The following is a 6,000-nucleotide window of genomic DNA, read 5'->3' on the forward strand; positions in this document are numbered from 1 at the left end:
ATTGTCTTATTTTAAATTATGTTTTGAATTTTAGAACCTTAAGTTTCCGTGTTCGACATGGAAAGGTATTTTGGATAATGGGTTGTATTTGGATAATGGTGACTTGGTTTGCAACCCAAGTCACCCGTTTTATCATTTTATCCGTTTGTTCTAAAATTCATATTTAAATTCTTGTTCTTAGAAACATATAACTTAAAGTGATCTAATAGACAAATATAATGACGGGTTTCATTATATGTCCACATGCTTAAGGCTTGTGTATGATCATTTATAAAGCGATTTTGAGTCTATGAACTCTCTTAAAGGAATGTCAATCACCAAGTACACATACGAAATCAATAACTATTAGTCTATCTATGAGATAGTTCTCCTTATACTTCAACATCATTATTTGTGTCTCATATGCTATCTTTGAATCTATAGTGTATTTATTCTAAAGATAGAGTGGGAGAAAAATGAGGACACAACACACAAGGCAAGATAAAATTGTGTACTTGTGTAAATGAAGATCTACGCAAGAGAGAATGATTTGAATGAAGGTATATCTATTTACATAATATACCAAATAGATGAGATCTATGGTCTCAAGTTAGTTCTATATGACTAAAGAGACCAAGTGAAGTAATTGTGTACTTGTGTAAATGAAGATCTACGCAAGAGAGAATGATTTGAATGAAGGTATATCTATTTACATAGTATACCGAATAGATGAAATCTATGGTCTCAAGTTAGTTCTATATGACTAAAGAGACCAAGTGAAGTAATCATAAGAGTATATTCTCAAGATAACTACACGAGGAGACCAAAAGAAAGTTTTGGAAGAAAAATGACTAATGTAAAGTCTTAACAAGTTTTTGACTAAGTTCTATATGATAAATTTTGACCAATAGTTTAAACCTTGAGATTTACTTAAGAGCCTAAATGAATCATAGTAACATACTAGTTATGATCAAGTTGCAAAGATTGATATACCGATATCTTCAATGGCCAAGTTTTAACCACGCAAATGTCATTACTTAACCTCATTATGAAATGGTTAAACCTCCTTCGGAAAGGGTATTTCGAAGGACGTGTTCTAGATATTATTTATTTTTAAATAATGATATCGCTACACATCATTATGATATGTGAGAGTTAGAGATTAAAATCTTTTCATAAGATTTAGATAAGACCACTTCAAAATAGGTATTTTGAAGGGATATGATGGGAACATATATGGTTTTATCTTAATAACTTGGCAATGCAATTTATATTTCAATTCTTAAAAAATTTCGATTGAGAAGTCAATTTCGAAATATGTGGAATTGAGTGGGAGTTAGGAAATTATCATGTGAAGACATGGAATTTAGTGGGAGCTATCATCCTTTGAATGTTTACAACTCACCACTCGTTAAAGAATGACGAGCGAACACCTTCCTTCTTAGAGAGGAAGTTTTGAGTTTTCAATTCTGGATGAAAATGGACTATGATGAATCCAATTACATCAAGGAATGTTGGATTAGTATTAAGAGATACACATTGTATCAACATACACATAGGTTATTCATATAGATGAAAATGGAATTGCCATTAGCAGTCATGGTCGTTCATTGAACCTATAAATGGTTGATCTCATGATTATTAGTAACTAATGTTTCCGCCATTAGAATGATCATGCACATGTCCAATGGTGAATCATATTCATAAGAGCATGATGATTCATTGGTAAGCCACAATAGAAACGTCATGAATTCTCAAGTAGAATCCGATGAGTGATTTCGGTGTTTGTCAGAATGCTCTTATATGTGTCAAGAGGTTGCGCATATTTAATGAAAATCCGAGCACATGTAAGGATTTATGAGAATCCTAAACCTTTCAAGCTAGAAAGAGAAATAAGAAGTTTTGGAAAGATACTTAGTTGAATAAGAAGTTACTCAAAACTAATCTTTCCTAACTATGCTAGGACTTGTGAGAAGTGCTAGGCTAATCATCTTGTCAAATTGTTGCAAGACTCTACAAAACATGTACCTAGTGCATTGTGTGTGGATGGAGTACTTGATCAGTACAAGTTATATCATTCACCACAAATTCGTTCGTTATGTGATAATCGATAAGGAAGTTCTTTCAAGATAAAGAACCAAAACCGAGGTCAGGAACCTTGATGTGTACTTGGTAAGGTTCATGCTATGAGAGAGAACATAAATGTAAAGGAAAATGCAAGTGTAAGAGGTTTGAACACATGGACACATGGCATGTTAAACTTCTATTGCAATCAATAAGTGTTTACACTTATGATATACATCACAAGGTTGTAATATGATATTGACTACCCGAGTGTGATGTCGACATTTGTCGTTTGAGTTATTATTAACTCACCTTGTACATTGTTATATCCAAACGGGTTGTGGAGACAATTGAACCCCGTTAAAGTGAACATGGATTAACATTGTATTTGCCCATAGTTACTTGTATGAGGTGACGTCTCGAAGTGACTAGAGTGTGATGCGATTGATGGCAAGTTCAAGTGCCATGGAGTCATGTGAGATGACTAGTCGATCACATAGGCGATCGTTAGGAACTTTTTGTCGGGCCTAATGACCGCTTATAGAGTTCTGGCAAATTTATATAGCCTGGTCGTGGCGAGAGCTACTATAGTATTCGAATGAGTCGATTCTTTTGACTAAAGACTATTCACCTAAGATGGCACAGTTTCAGATTAACTTTGATTTGTGTTACTACGACCTTCGTAAATGGGGTCAAATGGGCATATTTTGGGTTATGATGGCTGTGGCTAGTCGAAGGGAATGAGTGCGATAGGAATTGTCCACCCCTAGTCGGGGTTATAACAATATCTCGGGGCCACTCGAGGAGTAATGAATCGAAATGCGTGGCCACGCTCGGAAAGTATCTATGATAGATAAGTCCGGTCAATCGCTTATTCTTCTCGGATCGAGGAAACCACTCTCGATATGATCACTTGCAAGTACGACCTGAAAGACACCTTGCATTGAGTGGGAGATAGTAATAGGACAAGAGAATTGGTGACGCACACTTGTCGAGGACAAGTGGGAGATTGTTGGAATATGTGTCCTCCGATAATAATGCGATCACGACTGTTGATCATGATGATCACATGTTTAAATCTCATTATAAAGAATACAATTGGGAAGTAATTTTCTCACAACTCGGTCAACATATATCGGTAATGATTGGGTGACTAGAGTTTGACATTACTTTGTCGTCGTGACGGTGGTGATCAGTTGATCCCCTTGGTCATACCTATAGGGCAACACTCTTAATTGATTATTTAATTAATCGTATAATGTTACGAGTTAATTAAATTACTTCAAAATTGACGGACGATTTTGGAAGTAAAATTTACGTATCATATTGAAATGTGATTAAATGAGATACGGTCTGAGTAATTGAATCGTATCATTACTCGGATGAAATAATTGTTTAAGGTAACAATTGAATTTGAATGTATAATATACGATTTATAAATTGGTAAATTATTTTGGTACAAGTAATTATGAATTACTAAGTCAATTTTTGTATGTGACGTATTTTTAATAATACGTTGATTTTTAATATGTTAAAAATACACAACAAATTTATGCTACATATGACATGTGACATTTTGACAATTGACAAAAATAATATGGATTCCATATTATCCATATGGACCGAAAATTAGGTGAGGATTAAGCTAATTATATGTTGATTATATTAGTGGAGGGCATGATGATTACCCTAGTCACTAGCCATGCAACCCTATTGTTTATTGTGAAGAACAATTTTTGCATGCATTGGCTACCCTTGCCCTCTCTCCCACCCGGTTTTCTAGAGGCCAAAAACAATTGGTTTTTCCTCTCCTTTTTACCATATACTCAATATTGTTATTGATGTATTATTTCATTCTTCCACTTATCCAAAAATTAGAATTCTAGAGAGAAAAATAACTCTCTTCTTCTTCTCTCCCAAAACCGAAAATATTAAGTGTTTTGTAATATTTTTGGGTCATTTTTCTACAAGATTAATATTGTACTATTTCATATAATATTAATCTTAATTAAGAGTAAGCCTTGGGTATTAAGCTTTGGGAGAGATCCTACACTTGGATCTTAGTTCTTCCATTAAAGGAAAGCACAAGAACAAGAGAGAAAGGTGATCTCTCTTGTGCCCTTAAAACCGAAAATACAATGTAAGAATAATGTTTCTTCCTTATTTTGTTTTAATGTTTGCATGCATAAGATCAATCATTAATTTTATGACAAATTAAATTAAAACATATATGAATATGTAAGTATATAGATCTACTTTTCCTTCAGTATAGATCTACTGAAATTCCATAATAAAACGCGGAATTCTTTCTTGTTGAGGAGGAAACCTCTGGGGAAAGGACGCAGCAGGTGCTGCGCCTCTTCCAAGGGTCGCAGTAGCTCATGCGCCTCTTCTCCAGCCCTCTTTTCGCAGTTTCCAGAATATTTCCGTGATTTGTTTCCTAATCCGTGTCATTCCTAAACTCCTCTGTATGTCTAGTATAAATAGAGGCCTTCGGCCTCCATATTTGGCACGCGAGTGTTCCGCCCTTCTCTTCTCTCCTTGCATTCTAGACCACGCTATTGCTTTCGACGCCTACATGCTTGATCAATCGACCACATAAGCTCAGATCATTCTGAGTCCCAGTCACGTTGCATAGACCAACCAATTTGACCAACTCCACTTTAATCAACCTAATCAATTTATTAAATCCTTTAACAAGGGTACTTTCCACGCATATTCGAGTCGAGCAATCACTAAAACGATAACTTTAGTCAATCTCATTTCGTCAAACATGTAAGCCCGAGGGTGTAAATCCAAATTATTTATTGTACTTTTTATTTTGTATCCTCTAATGTAAGATTTATATCAAGAGCACGTTGAAAAACCGCCTGAAAATCAGTCTTTTAAAACCGTTTTTATAAAACAGCAGAGGTCAGACGTCGAGAAGCAACGCAGCAGCAGGTGCTCCTCTTCGAAGGGTCGCAGCATCTGCTGCGCCTCTTCCTGAGGCTGCCGCTGCTCTTGCTCTTCTTCTTCTTCTTCCTCGACCTTCTGCAATTTTCTATTTTCTTTGTCATGTCAGTATATAAATAATGTTTTAATAAGTCCTTTTTAATTATAATGCTTATCCGACTTAAATCCCTTATAATTCAATATTTGCGGGTTTTCGTCATCTTATTCAAACCTAGATTTTAAAGGTTCAATTTTCTCATATCGAGTCTTTAGAGTTCGTCTTTTGTACATAGTTTTCTCTATTTGATTTCATTCCATTTTCAAGTTCAAATTTTCGACCTTTATAAATCCGACATCGTATGATTATAATTATGTAAATCGCCGTAATAATTTATTAGTCTTTAATCTGACTTGTGACGATATTAGTATACATATAAACGGTTAAATCACTTTAACTTGAGTCTAGTGTCAATAATCGATCTTAAATCTACCAACGAACAATAATAATGTTGCGGTTCTGACTTCACAGCCAGACCCCAGCTCTAGAACAGACGCAGGGAGTGTTGCGCCTCTTTCAGAGGACGCAGCAGATGCTGCGCCTGTTCTGAGCTGGTCTCTATCCCTGAACTCTTTCTCGTTTTGGCGTAGCTCCTAATTACGTATTAAATCGACTATTATTCGTATTATCACCTCTAATCTGTCATATTTTCATATTTTAAATTCTAATTTTATTTTCTTTTTATTTTCTTCTTCGAAATTCCGTTTTTGAGCGTGCTTTTGAGGTAGATCAGATAAAGCCTTGTAATCTCTTGTAATTTTATTTCATTTATCGTTATTATTATTATTTATGTATGATTTAATCGTATTACATTCACATGTAATGAATCTAACATCAACTTCCACCCAATTGTTTGCTAAAACACGTGTTCATCGACTTAGTCTAATCTCATATACTAGGACTATCCTACTGTCTGTTGCATTGCATGCATCACATCGACGACATTTCAAATATGAACAATTTCC

This window comes from Silene latifolia, chromosome 2, assembly GCF_048544455.1.
Source record: "Silene latifolia isolate original U9 population chromosome 2, ASM4854445v1, whole genome shotgun sequence".
In the NCBI taxonomy this organism is placed as follows: Eukaryota; Viridiplantae; Streptophyta; class Magnoliopsida; order Caryophyllales; family Caryophyllaceae; genus Silene; species Silene latifolia.